The sequence below is a fragment of the Gorilla gorilla genome, chromosome 7 (genome assembly GCF_029281585.2).
Source record: "Gorilla gorilla gorilla isolate KB3781 chromosome 7, NHGRI_mGorGor1-v2.1_pri, whole genome shotgun sequence".
NCBI classification, from domain to species: Eukaryota; Metazoa; Chordata; class Mammalia; order Primates; family Hominidae; genus Gorilla; species Gorilla gorilla.
The window spans coordinates 110,129,333-110,144,874 of record NC_073231.2 but is presented as its reverse complement, the minus strand read 5'-3'; positions in this window follow the sequence as shown (position 1 = coordinate 110,144,874).

The following is a 15,542-nucleotide window of genomic DNA, read 5'->3' as shown; positions in this document are numbered from 1 at the left end:
GTTTAGGCAGGAAAAGAAGAGACATGCAAAAGTGAAGAAGTTCCTGTTGAAAGTGCATGATGTCATGTATAGCTCTTAGTAAGTGAAAATCGTGTCTTTGCAGGAAACCTCGTTCCAGCACAGATGGTCCTGACTGACAACCCCAGCCAGCCTTGGGAGCAATAGTTGAGATAAATCTAAAATTATAGGGTCTTCCCACAAAGGTGAGAAAAGGTGATATTTGAAGAAGAAAAGAGAATTTAAACTGGAATGTTTATACCCAAATTATTGGGCTCCCTTTGCCTCTCTTTTTTTCTTCCATTAGATTGATTTTGTTCTCAAAAGGGAAATTTTAAAACACTGTACCTTGCTCACGGTGGTGGAGCAATAATTTTTTTTCTAAATTGAATCAATAATTTCATTTTCCATTCATGCCTTCTCCTGCCCTCCAGCAAGTAACTCTCTCTCCAGTGCTGACACAGAACCAGAGATGACCACTCCCAGTGGGGAGCGTCTGCGGATCAGAATCACTAGCTCCATCCCATTCCCATCCTTCCATTCAGTGATGGCGGAAAGTGCTCAGAGACTACGAGGCAGGCATGTGCAGTCAGATGCATGGGTCCTTACCTACAGCTGTGTGAACTTGGATGAGTTACTTAACCTTTCTGAGCTTCAGAATCCTTATTGGTAAAATGGTAATACCTCACAAGGTTGTCATGAAACTTGGGAGATTTAAGACAGGCAAAGTAAACCAGGTGCTGTGGCTCAGGCCTATAATCCCAGCACTTTGGAGAGCCAAGGTGGGAGGATCACTTGAGGCCAAGAGTTTGAGACCAGCCTGGACAACATAGCAAGATCCTGTCTCAATGAAAAAATTTAAAAATTAGCCAGAATGGTGGTACATGTCTATAGTCCCAGCTACTCAGGAGGCTGAGGCAGGAAGGTCTCTTGAGCCCAGGAGTTGGTGAAACTGCCTTTGCAAAGATTATGACAGTGAGAGAAATATGGCATGGCTGACTCCATCTTGCTTCTAGCCTCTCAGGCTGGCTGGCTGGCTTTCCTCATTCCTGGGCATAGGCCAAGCTAATCATGGAAGGAATTTAACGTTGAAGCAAGGATGATAATAGTCCCTCCCTAAAACTAACTCCCTCCTTGCTCAGGGACCAAAAACTAATGAAAGGCTATGGGATTAGGATTATGGGAGGGACCTGAATTCTACTAAAATATAGACATAGTTTCTATAATCCCTAACTGATCAGGAGTCATATAATCAGAGGGCACAAGATTTGTGACTTTCCCAATTGCTCCTATAGATAGACCCCACCTGGACCCATGACTCATGACTCAACCAATCCTGTGGCCCCCACTCAGAGGCAAACTCCATGCTCAAAGACTGTTTCCCACACCCCTGTGATTTCATCCCCAGCCAATCAGCAGTTCCCATTCCCTAGCCCCTCTGCCCACCAAATTGCCCATAAAAACCCCAGCCTCTGAGTTCTTGGGGAGACTGATTTGAGTGATGACTTCATCTCCCACATGGCCAGCCTCCCATCAATTAAAGTCTTTCTTAATTGCAGTATCATGGTCTCAGTGAACCGGTTTTGTCTGTACAGTAGGCAGGAAGAACCCACTGAGTGATTACACTAGAGGCTGCAGTGACCTGTGATCCCTGCCACAGCACTCCAGCCTGGGTGATGAACTGAGACCCTGTCTCTTAAAAAAAAAAAAAAGGCAAGCAAAGCATGCTTCCAGCAGTTATTGACAACCATTATTAGACATAGTAGGCATAAATTGTAAGGTAGTCTCATATATTCCCGTGTTCACATGCTCCCAGACCCTGAGGTGTGTCCTCACCACTGTGTGTGCTCATTTTGGACTGTGTGTGCCCTCTGGGCACAAAAGCCACCACACCAGGCCATCTCAGAGAAGGATTTACTGAGGCCCAGAAGGGTGGCTTTGTCAGCCAACCAAGAGCCAGGCCTGGAGGTCAGGTGACCTCATTCTCAGGCCCATATTTATTAGCCACCTTAAGGATTTTAAATTTTAGCAAAGGATGAAGCATTCTCAAGATCCAAGTCACATGAAGCAGAGTCTGGTTCTGTGTGTTTGTTTAAATGAAGCAGCTTATGACGTGAGTATTCAATTTCTGTCATCTGTTCTAAATTTAAGCATGCAAAATGTCAAGTTATCTCACTATTTTGCTTGAGTTAAAAAAAAAGATTTAGATTTATGGCTGAATGTTATAAGAGCTTCTGCTTCATTTCAAATCCTGACAGGCCCCGCAAAAGAAGCAACTGACCAGTAAGTCCATTCCTGAGCCTAAGGTCAGTGTGCTGGTCCTGGAATGCACATTTGCAACAAGATCCAAACCTTCTGTCCAGCCACCTCTGGAGGGAGGGTCTGGATGCTCCAACTGCTCCTGCACCACCTGTGCTCCCCACACATGTCTCTCCCCAGGTCCCTCCCCTACTCCTCTCCAGGGAGAGCTCCACACCAAGGGCTACCTCTGAGCACCTCCAAGGCCAAGAGCTTGGAGCTCCTCCAAGACCTGGAGGACTGAATCCTCCTGGCCCTCAGCAACTTGCCCCTGGGGCAAGAGGATGTTTCTACAAAGGTGCCCCACCTGAAAGGACACCCTGGACTTAGGGCTGAGGCCCAAGGGACAGTGCCTGGCTTTAATATCCCAAGTTACTTTCCAGTGTCCCTGGATGTCTGCCACTTAAAGATAGCAGCAGGTAAAATATGCATCTATTGGTTTTGTTTTCTTAGATAATAGCTTTTAATACCATGCCATTGCCTTATCAAAGACCTCATAAGAAAGCTTTGTGATAACTAAAAATTCTCTAAACAGACAAAGGAAATGGCACTTGGAATCACTGTTTATTCATTTTCTAACAAGGCCTGGTTATACCCTCTGTCTGGTATAGATAAGAAAACTTACTTTTTGTGTAACTTAGAGTCAAAATTGCAGAACTCTGCAGTGTATCTGATATTTTCTCAACCTGATTAATGGCGTTGTGGATCATAAATTGTCAACTCCCCCCCACCCTCAACACCACAAGAGCTGCAGCAAAAGCCACCCAGTCTAAAGCCATCCCCTGATGGAGCACGCAGTTGCACTCTCATCTCTTCATTTTAATTATCAGCACATTACACTCTGATAGTTTCTTTGTTTGTTTATCTTCTGCCTCGAAAACACAAGAATGTAAACTCCTAAGTCAATCTCATCCACAGCTACGGCCACAGAGTCCAAAACAATGAGGTGCTCAACACCTAGGTCTCTTTTCAGCTTTAACTCTTGTTATCTAGGCAAGATCAGGAAGCCAGTGGAGAGCTAGAAGAGGAAGGAAAGTACCATAGGAGAGAGGGACATAAGGATATCCATTAAGGAAAGGAAGCTGTATCCAGGAGAAAGCCAAGGAGGGAAAATCTAAGAAATGTCATTCTCCCCCATTCTCCATTTCTGGACCTACTAAAATAAGTAAGAATTTCAAGAATGAACTGAGCTTTTCCATCAAGCTGCTTTGCAGGTGAGCTGCCTAATGTCTACATGATCCTCTTTCCCATTCTCTGCAACCATGGCTCAAACCAGCTGCTGGAACCCGTTCTTCCCTCTGTTTCCATCAACCCCTTACCTAGCTGCCCCATGCCGTGGGCATCAAAGGCCACACCAGCCAGCTGATAGAAGCCTAACAAACTATGCCTACTGTATTAGTCTGTTCCCACGCTGCTAATAAAGACATACCCAAGACTGGGTAATTTATAAAGGAAAGAGTTTTAATTGACTCACTGTTCCACATGGCTGAGGAGGCCTCACAATCATGGTGGAAGGGGAAGGAGGAACAAAGTCCCGTCTTACATGGCGGCAGGCAAGAAAACTTGTGTAGGGGAACTCCCCTTTATAAAACCATCAGATCTCTTGATGGTTTTATACCTATTCACTACCATGAGAACAGCACGGCAAAGACCCGTCCCCATGATTCAATTTACTCCCACCAGGTGTCTCCCACGACACATGGGAATTATGGGAGCTACATTTCAAGATGAGATTTGGGTAGCAACATGGCCAAACCATATCACCTACCTCCCGAAACTGAGAATGAAAATTACTGCATAGGTGTTACACACTGACATTCAGAGACATGAGTCAAGAGAGATGACATAGGGGCAGTGAGTGAGGCCTGGGGCAGTGCCTGGGAGAACTATCAAATGGAGCAATGTATCAGTCAGCTCCAGCTGCCGTAATAGAATGCCACAGACTCAGTTCTTTTTTTTTTTTTTTTTTTTACTATACTTTAAGTTCTAGGGTACATGTGCACAAGGTGCAGGTTTGATACATATGTATACATGTGCCATGTTGGTTTCCTACACCCATCAACTCATCATTTACATTAGGTATTTCTCCTAATGCTATCCCTCCCCCAGCCCCCTACCCCTCTACAGGCCCTGGTGTGTGATGTTGTGTTCCCTGTTTCCAGGTGATCTCACTGTTCAATTCCCACCTATGAGTGAGAACATGTGGTGTTTGGTTTTCTGTCCTTGTGAAAGTTTGCTGAGAATGATGGTTTCCAGCTTCATCCATGTCCCTACAAAGGACAAGAACTCATCCTTTCTTATGGCTGCACAGTATTCCATGGTGTATATGTGCCACATTTTCTTAATCCAGCCTATCATTGATGGACATTTGGGTTGGTTCCAAGTCTTTGCTATTGTGAATAGTGCTGCAATAAACATATGTGTGCATGTGTCTTTATAGCAGCATGATTTATAGTCCTTTGGGTATATACCCAGTAATGGGATGGCTGGGTCAAATGGTATTTCTAGTTCTAGATCCCTGAGGAATCGCCACACTGACTTCCACAATGGTTGAACTAGTTTACAGTCCCACCAACAGTGTAAAAGTGTTCCTACTTCTCCACATCCTCTCCAGCACCTGTTGTTTCCTGACTTTTTAATGATTGCCATTCTAACTGCTGTGAGATGGTATCTCATTGTGGTTTTGATTTGCATTTCTCTGGTGGCCAGTGATGATGAGCATTTTTTCATGTGTCTGTTGGCTGCATACATGTCTTCTTTTGAGAAGTGTCTGTTCATATCCTTTGCACACTTTTTGATGGGGTTGTTTGATTTTTTCTTGTAAACTCGTTTGAGTTCTTTGTAGATTCTGGATATTAGCCCTTTGTCATATGGGTAGATTGTAAAAATTTTCTCCCATTCTGTAGGTTGCCTGTTCACTCTGATGGTAGTTTCTTTTGCTGTGCAGAAGCTCTTTAGTTTAACTAGATTCTATTTGTCTATTTTGGCTTTTGTTGCCATTGCTTTTGATGTTTTAGTCATGAAGTCCTTGCCCATGCCTATGGCCTGAATGGTATTGCCTAGGTTTTCTTCTAGAGGTTTTATGTTTTCAGGCCTAACATTTAAGTCTTTAATCCATCTTGAATTAATTTTTGTATAAGTTGTAAGGAAGGGATCCAGTTTCAGCTTTCTACATATGGCTAGCCACTTTTCCCAGCACCATTTATTAAATAGGGAATCCTTTCCCCATTTCTTGTTTCTGTCAGGTTTGTCAAAGATGAGATGGTTGTAGATATGTGGTGTTATTTCTGAGGGCTCTGTTCTGTTCCACCGGTCTATATCTCTGTTTTGTTACCAGTAGCATGCTGTTTTGATTACTGTAGCCTTGTAGTATAGTTTGAAGTCAGGTAGCGTGATGCCTCCAGCTTTGTTCTTTTTGCTTAGGATTGTCTTGGCAATGTGTTCTCTTTTTTTGGTTCCATATGAACTTTAAAGTAGTTTTTTCCAATTCCGTGAAGAAAGTCATTGGTAGCTTGATGGGGATGGCATTGAATCTATAAATTACTTTGGGCAGTATGGCCATTTTCACAATGTTGATTCGTCCTATCCGTGAGCATGGAATATTCTTCCATTTGTGTCCTCTTTGTATTTCGTTGAGCAGTGGTTTGTAGTTCTCCTTGAAGAGGTCCTTCACATTCCTTGTAAGTTGGATTCCTAGGTATTTTATTCTCTTTGAAGCAATTGTGAATGGGAGTTCACTCATGATTTGGCTGTTTATCTGTTAATGGTGTATAGGAATGCTTGTGATTTTTGCACATTGATTTTGGATCCTGAGACTTTGTGGAAGTTGCTTATCAGCTTAAGGAGATTTTGAGCTGAGATGATGGGGTTTTCTAAATATACAATCATGTCATCTGCAAACAGGGACAGTTTGACTTCCTCATTTCCTAATTGAATACCCTTTATTTCTTTCTCTTTCTTGATTGCCCTGGCCAGAATTTCCAACACTATGTTGAATAGGAGTGGTGAAAGAGGGCAACCTTGTCTTGTGCTGGTTTTCAAAAGAGAATGCTTCTAGTTTTTGTCCATGCAGTATGATATTGGCTGTGGGTTTGTCATAAATAGCTCTTATTATTTTGAGATACATTCCATCAATAACTAGTTTATTGAGAGTTTTTAGCATGAAGGGCTGTTGAATTTTGTCGAAGGCCTTTTCTGCATCTATTGAGATAATCATGTGGTTTTTGTCGATGGTTCTGTTTATGTGATGGATTACATTTATTGATTTGCATATGTTGAACCAGCCTTGCATCCCAGGGATGAAGCTGACTTGATCGTGGTGAATAAGCTTTTTGGTGTGCTGCTGGACTCTGTTTGCCAGTATTTTATTGAGGATTTTCGCATCGATGTTCATCAGGGATATTGGTCTAAAATTGTCTTTTCTTGTTGTTGTGTCTCTGCCAGGCTTTGGTATCAGGATGATGTTGGACTCATCATCCTGTTGAGTTAGGGAGGATTACCTCTTTTTCTATTGATTTTTCTTTTTCTATTGATTGGAATAGTTTCAGAAGGAATGGTACCAGCTCCTATTTGTACCTCTGGTAGAATTTGGCTGTGAATCCGTCTGGTCCTGGACTTTTTTTGGTTGGTAGGCTATTAATTGTTGCCTCAATTTCAGAGCCTGTTATTGGTCTATTCAGAGATTCAGCTTCTTCCTGGTTTAGTCTTGGGAGGGTGTATGTGTCCAGGAATTTATCCATTTCTTCTAGGTTTTCTAGTTTATTTGCATAGTGGTATTTATAGTATTTTCTGATGGTAGTTTGTTCTGTGTAATTGATGGTGACATCCCCTTTATCATTTTTTATTGCGTCTATTGGATTCTTCTCTCTTTTCTTCTTTATTAGTCTTGCTAGCATTCTATCAATTTTGTTGATCATTTCAAAAAACCAGCTCCTGGATTCATTGATTTTTTGAAGGGTTTTTTGTGTCTCTATCTCCTTCAGTTCTGCTCTGATCTTAGTTATTTCTTGCCTTCTGCTAGCTTTTGAATGTGTTTGCTCTTGCTTCTCTAGTTCTTTTAATTGTGATGTTAGGATGTTGATTTTAGATCTTTCCTGCTTTTTCTTGTGGGCAGTTAGTGCTATAAATTTCCCTCTATACACTGCTTTAAATGTGTCCCAGAGATTCTGGTATGTTGTGTCTTTTTTCTCATTGGTTTCAAAGAACATCTTTATTTTTGCTTTCATTTCATTATTTACCCAGTAGTCATTCAGGAGCAGGTTGTTCAGTTTCCATGAAGTAGTGCAGTTTTGTGTGAGTTTCTTAATCCTGAGTTCTAATTTGATTGCACCGTGGTCTGAGAGACAGTTTGTTGTGATTTCTGTTCTTTTACATTTGCTGAGGAGTGCTTTACTTCCAATTATGTTGTCAATTTTAGAATAAGTGCGATGTGGTGCTGAGAGGAATGTATATTCTGTTGATTTGGGGTGGAGAGTTCTGTAGATGTCTATTAGGTCTGCTTGTTGCAGAGCTGAGTTCAAGTCCTGGATATCCTTATTAAACTTCTGTCTCGTTGATCTGTCTAATATTGGCAGTGGGGTGTAAAAGTCTCCCATTATTATTGTGTGGGAGTCTAAGTCTCTTTCTAGGTCTCTAAGGACTTGCTTTATGAATCTGGGTGCTCCTGTATTGGGTGCATATATATTTAGGATAGTTAGCTCTTCTTGTTGAATTGATCCCTTTACCATGATGTAATGGCCTTCTTCGTCTCTTTTGATCTTTGTTGGTTTAAAATCTGTTTTATCAGAGACTAGGATTGCAACCCCTGCTTTTTTTTGCTTTCCATTTGCTTGGTAGATCTTCCCCCATCCCTTTATTTTGAGCCTGTGTGCATCTTTGCACATGAGATGGGTCTCCTGAATACAGCACACTGATGGGTCTTGACTCTTTATCCAATTTGCCAGTCTATGTCTTTTACTTGGGACATTTAGCCCATTTATATTTAAGGTTGATATTGTTATGTGTGAATTTGATCCTGTTATTATGATGTTCACTGGTTATTTTGCCCGTTAATTGATGCAGTTTCTTCATAGTATCGATGGTCTTTACAATTTGGCATGTTTTTGCAGTGGCTGGTACCAGTTGTTTCTTTCCATGTTTAGTGCTTCCTTCAGGAGCTCCTGTAAGGCAGGCCTGGTGGCGACAAAATCTGTCAGCATTTGCTTGTCTGTAAAGGATTTTATTTCTCCTTCACTTATGAAGCTTAGTTTGGCTAGATATGAAATTCTGGGTTGAAAATTCTTTTCTTTAAGAATGTTAAATATTGGCCCCCAATCTCTTCTGGCTTGTAGGGTTTCTGCCAAGAGATCCGCCATTAGTCTGATGGGCTTCCTTTTGTGGGTAACTTGACCTTTCTCTCTGGCTGCCCTTAACACTTTTTCCTTCATTTCAACCTTGGTGAATCTGATAATTATGTGTCTTTGGGTTGCTCTTCTCAAGGAGTATCTTTGTGGTGTTCTCTGTATTTCCTGAATTTGAATGTTGGCCTGCCTTGCTAGGTTGGGGAAGTTCTCCTGCATAATATCCTGAAGAGTGTTTTCCAACTTGGTTCCATTCTTTCAGGTACACCAATCAAATGTAGATTTGGTCTTTTCACATAGTCTCATATTTCTTGGAGGCTTTGTTCGTTTCTTTTTACTCTTTTTTCTCTAACCTTGTCTTCTCACTTTATTTCATTAATTTGATCTTCAATCACTGAAACCGTTTCTTCCACTTGATTGAATTGGCTACTGAAGCTTGTGCGTGCATCTCAAAGTTCTTGTGCCATGGTTTTCAGCTCCATCAGGTCATTAAAGGTCTTCTCTACACTGTTTATTCTAGTTAGCCATTTGTCTAATCTTTTTTCAAGGTTTTTAGCTTCCTTGTGATGGGTTCAAACATCCTCCTTTAGCTCAGAGAAGTTTGTTATTACCGACCTTCTGAAGCCTACTTCTGTCAACTCGTCAAAGTCATTCTCTGTCCAGCTTTGTTCCATTGGTGGCGAGGAGCTGCGATCCTTTGGAGGAGAAAAAGCACTTGGATTTTTAGAATTTTCAGCTTTTCTGCTCTGGTTTCTCCCCATCTTTGTGGTTTTATCTACCTTTGGTCTTTGATGTTGGTGACCTACAGATGGGGTTTTGGCGTAGATGACCTTTTTGTTGATGCTGATGCTATTCCTTTCTGTTTGTTAGTTTTCCTTCTCACAGTCAGGTCCCTCAGCTGCAGGTCTGATGGAGTTTGCTGGATGTCCACTGCAGACCCTGTTTGCCTGGGTATCACCAGTGGAGGCTACAGAACAACAAATCTTGCTGCCTGATCCTTCCTCTGGAAGCTTCGTCCCAGAGGAACAGCTGCCTATATGAGGTGTCTGTTGGCCCCTACTGGGAGGTGTCCCCCAGTTAGGCTACCCGGGGGTCAGGGACCCACTTGTGGAGGCAGTCTTTCCATTCTCAGAGCTCAAACGCCGTGCTGGGATAACCACTGCTCTCTTCAGGGCTGTCAGACAGGGACGTTTAAGTCTGCAGAAGTTGTCTGCTGCCTTTTGTTCAGCTATGCCCTGCCCATAGAGGTGGAGTCTAGAGGCAGTAGGCCTTGTTTACCTGTGGTGGACTCTGCCCAGTTTAAGCTTCCTGGCTGCTTTGTTTACCTACTCAAGCCTCAGCAATGGCGGACTCCCCTCCCCCAGCCAGGCTGCCACCTCACAGTTTGATCTCAGACTGCGTGCTAGCAGTGAGCAAGCCTCTGTGGGTGTGGGACCCACCGAGCCAGGCACAGGAGAGAATCTCCTTGTCTGTCGGTTGCTAAGACCTTGGGAAAAGCGCAGTATTTGGGCAAGAGTGCCCCATTTTTCCAGGTAGTCTGTCACTGCATCCGTTGGCTAAGAAAGGGAAATCCCCCAACCCCTTGCACTTCCTGGGTAAGGCAACGCCCCACCCTGCTTCAGCTCACCCTCCGTGGGCTGCACCCACTGTCCAACCAGTCCCAATGAGAAGAACCAGATATCTCAGTTGGAAATGCAGAAATCACCTGTCTTCTGCGTCATTCACGGTGGGAGCTGCAGACCAGAGCTGTTCCTATTCGGCCATCTTGGCAACTCAGCTCTTTAAACACCAAAAAAGTGTCTTCTCATTGTTCTGGAGGCTAGAAGTCCAAGATAGGTGTGGGCAGGTTTGGTTTCTCCTGAGGCCTCTCTTCTTGGCTTGTGGATGGCCGCCTTCCTGCTGTGTCCTCACATGGACTTTCTTCTGTGTACATCCCTGGTGTCCAAATATCTTCTTCTTATATGGATGCCAGTCAGATTAGATTAGGGCCCACTCTCATGACCTTATGTTAGCTTATAATCACCTCTTTCAAGACCCCATCTCCAAATATAGTCACATTGTGAGGTATTGATGGTTAGGGCTTTAATGTATGAAATTTTGTGGAGGGCAATTCAGTCCTAACAAGCTGTGTAAAAGTATGGAGCTGCAAGTGATGTTGGCCCTGGGTGTGATATGGTTTGGCTGTGTGCCTACCCAAATCTCACCTCGAATTGTAATAATCCCCACATGTCAAGACAGGGCCAAGTGGAGATAATTGAATCATGGGGGAGGTTTCGCCCATACTGTTCTCATGGTGGTGAATAAATCTCATGAGATCGGATGGTTTTATAAATGGGAGTTCCCCTGTACAAACTCTCTCTTACCTGCTGCAATGTAAGATGTGGCTTTGCTCTTTTTTCACCTCCCGCCATGATTGTGAGGCCTCCCCAGCATTGTGGAACTGTGAGTCAATTAAACCTCTTCCCTTTATAAATTACCCAGTCTTGGGTATGTCTTCATTAGCAGCATGAGAATGGACTAATACAGAGGGTTTGAAATGATGGCGTAACTGCATCTGATGAGTTCTTCCTGCCCACTGCACAAACAACGTCAATTTACAATGCTATGGCATTGCAGTTAAGAAAGAGTTTAATTGATGCAAGGTAGGCCACACCACATGGGAGACAGAGTTATTACTCAAATTAATCTCATCAAAGGCTCAAAGGTTAAGGGTTTTTCAAAGATAGTTTGCTGGGTAAGAGGCCAGGGAGTGGGGAGAGCTGACTGATTGGAGATAAAATCATAGGGAATTGAAGCTGTCCTCCTGAGCTGAATCTGTCCCTAGGTGAGGGCCACAGGACTGGTTGGAAAGTCTTGGGGGGGGCGGCATCCAGTTGTCAGAGACGCAAAAAACTGAAAAGACAACTCAAAAGGCCAATCTTAGTTTCTCTAATAGTGATGTTATCTGCAGGAGTAATTGGAGAAGTTGCAACTCTTGTGACCTCTGGAATAATGGCTGATAATTTTTTAACTATGCCTACATCATGTCCTCCTAAGATGGTGACCTTTCATTAGTTTTACAAGAGCAGTTTCGTTTTGGGAAAGGGCTACTATCATTTAAACTATAAATTAAATTTCTCCTGAAGTTAGCTTGGCCCACACCCAGGAATGTGCAAAGACAGCCAGCCTGTAAGGCTAGAAGCAAGATGGAGTCAGCCATGTCGGATTTCTCTTATGTCATAACTTTACAAAGGCAGTTTCAATGGGAGATAGAAAGGAAAGATGCAGTGGCAGTTAGACACAGGTAAGGTCTGCAGTTTAGAACCATCAATTAGGATTGAGATTGTGCTATGGGTTGAATTGTGTCCTCAAAATGTGGGGGCTATAGTTTCCTGGCCCCTAAAAGTTCACTGAAAAATCACTGACATGAGGCAGATTGACTAATAGGAGAAAGGCATACAATTTATTTAATGTGTATACATGGGAGCCTTCAGAATGAAGATTCCACCCAACAATGTGTTCTAGAAGTTTCTGTGTCATCTTGGGATTATAGAAAGAATATGACTCAAAGGATGCCCCAAAACCAGGTTTTAGTGGCAAGACAGGTTATGAGAGGGAGAAAGGAAGAGGCTTGGCTGGCAAAGATGGCCTTGTTAAGTAGACGAAGCCTCCCTCTGACAGAATAGATGGTAAATGATTATTTTTAGACTTTTAATGATGTCAGACTCTCAATCTCTTCTAGATCCTGGAAAGGCATGGAAAGGGCCTGACTACACTTAATGGAGATGCTCCACAGATGCAAATTTTTCGCCACAAAATACAGCTTTGCAAGGTCACTTCTGTTTGCTCGCTTTGTGGCAGCCATTTTTATTTCTTTAAATATAAAAAATATATTTTGAGGTAAAATATTTTTATGTCCTTCAGAGTTATTAGTGGAATCGTGTCCTCAAAAAAAAAAAAAAAAAAAAAAAAGGCCAGGTGCAGTGGCTGTCACCTGTAATCCTAGCACTTTGGGAGGACCAAGGCAGCTGGATCACCTGAGGTCAAGAGTTCAAGACCAGCCTGGCCAGCATGGCAAAACCTCGTCTCTACTAAAAATACAAAAAAAAAAAAAAAAAAAAAAAAAAAAGCCAGGTGTGGTGGCACGTGCCTGTAAACCCAGCTACTCAGGAGGCTGAGGCATGAGAATCATTTGAACTTGGGAGGCGGAGATTGCAGTGAGCCGAGATTGTGCCACTGCATTCCAGCCTGGGAGACAGGGTGAGACTCCATCTCAAAAAAATAAAAAATAAAAAAGATATGTCGAAGTCCTAACTCCTAGTACCTCAGAACTGAAAACAGAGTTTTTACAGAGGTAATCAGATTAAGATGAGGTCTTTAGCTGGCCTCTAGTCCAATATGACTGCTATCTTTATTGAAAGGGGGAAATTTAAACATAGAGATAGACACATACAGAGGGAAGACACACAGGGAGGATGCCATGTGAAGATGGAACACTAGATGGACACATGTACAAGTCAAAGAATGCCAGAAATTGCCAGCAAACCACCAAAGTTGGAAGAAGCCAAGAAGCATTCCCCTGCAGGTTTCAGAGGGACCGTGACCCTGGGACACCTTGGCCTCAGAGTTTTCAGCCTTCATAACTGTGAGATGATACATCTCTGGTGTTCTAAGCCACGCAACGTGTGGTACTTTGTTTTGACAGCCCTAGGAAACTACTACAGAATGTGTCTGAGACCTTGGACCAACCATCCCTGGTCTGGCCATCAGCCTGCCAACACCTACACAGAGTCAACTTGGGCGGGTCACACATGCAGCAGAGGCAGCCGGACACCATGCTCCTGGATGGGTGGCCCACGTCCACAGCTGACCACCTCCAGCTGTTACAGTAGGTAGCTAGTCAGGCATGAGTGGGGCAGGAGGAGACTCCCCCCCCAACCCACTAGGAATGTCAGGCAACCATCAGGTAATGGTCCAGCAGTTGTCACATTGCCTCTCTAAAATGATCATAGGTTAAAGCTGGTGCCAGGGAGAGGTAGTTTTCCAATAGATACAAGTACCTGAAATTGGTAATCGGCAGGCTCCAATAAGATCTCAGGAATTGGGCAAGTGGGCTCATGCATGCAGATTAAGAGGAAAAATGGCAGAGTATGACCTTCCAGGGGCATTCCACCAGAAAATGGAAGAAAGCCTCGAGTGAGCATGCACACAACTCCAGTAAACACAGTGCACATGCTCACCTTCCAAGCGCAAGCAGGGCACTGTGCATGCAGGCGGCTCACCCTAAGGGAAGAATGAAGGGAAAGGGGCACAAGACACGGAAGTAGGCCAGCATATGAACTTTTAAATTACACCCTGCACTGGACCTCCAAGATGTCAGCTTAGGTCTCTTTCAAATATACTTTCCTTTCTTTCCTGTCCTAAGGCTTTTTAATAAACTTCCACTCCTGCTCTGAAACTTGCCTCAGTCTCCTTTTCAGCCTTATGCCTCTCGGTCAAATTCTTTTCTTCTGAGGGGGCAAGAACTGAGGTTCCTGCTGACTCATATGGGTTTGCCACCAGTAACTCAGATACCTTCTACTACTAACATATTTTGGTGCCTTGTGACTCGGATCCCCTCTGCCAGTAACACAGTCTTGTTGCCCACCTGACAAACCCAGACCTCTTCAGTCAGTCAACAGCATATGGAGACTTTGCTTTCTAATGTGGGACAGAAATCATTCCTGGTCTTTGGGCTTTGCTGCGGTTTGAATGTCTCCTCCAAAACCCATGGTGAAATTTGATTGCCATTGTGATGGTATTAAGAGGTGGGACCTTTAAGAGTTAGTCAGATCATGAGAGCTCTGCCTTCCTGAATGAATTAATGCTGTTATTGTGGGAATGACTTAGTTATTGCCAGAGTGGGCTCCTGATTTAAAAGATGAGTTTGGCCCCCTCCCTCTCTCTCTGTCTTGCATGCTCCCTGGGCCTTCTTCTGCCTTGTGCCATGGGATGATGCACCAAGAAGGCTCTTACCAGATGCTGGCCCCTCAACCTTGGACTTCCCAGCCTCCAGAACTGTGAGAAGTAAATTTCCGTTCTTTATAAATTATCCAGTCTCAGGTATTCTGTTGTAGCAACACAGAACGGACTAAGACAGGCTCTAAAAGATCTTATTCATTTCTCATCCCTGGGAACCTACTACCCCCTGTACTCTACTGGGTTTCCTGCTTGGCAGGAAGATGTTCCCACTCAGTGCCCAGCTTTGGTGCCTCAGTTTTTATTTTCTTTTTAACTGACTCCATTTTGTTCACTGCACTTGGAGCAAAATAGCTTACTATAAAAGCAAGATGATCCACAGCTCTGATTTCCACACAAAATTTAAAATAAAATAAATAGACTGGGAATATAAGCTCTACAAGGGTAGGGATCTTTGTTTTGTTCCCATTGTTGGATTTTAAGTACCTAGAGCAAATATTTGTTGAGTATGCATTGAATAAAAATGTGCTGAATGAATAATGATTGATAAATGAGAAGACAAGTATATATTCTGAACAGATCTCAGAAATTAATCAGTAAAGCAGGAACTTGAGCTATTCAAAATGAACTGGTAGTATTTCAGAATATAGGCAATGCCATTTTTTAAAAAGATATGATGTGGTTTAAAATAAAGTTGTCTTGCATATTCCTCTGAATTTATTGCTTCCCCTGCAACACTTTTAAGTGGTAGATGTTTTTTCCCAATAGCCATCACACCACTTGACCTAGTAGGGCCCCTACTTATTTATTGACTATAACTCCTAGTGCACCATCACTCTGTACAACATAAGCCCCTGTTAATTTGTGTAGATTTACATAAAGATGATTCTTCCATCACCCTAGACTCTCAGTTCCTTGAATTCTTCTCCTTTAAAAGCCCTCTTCCATTTTACCTTACTTCTATTTCCAAGA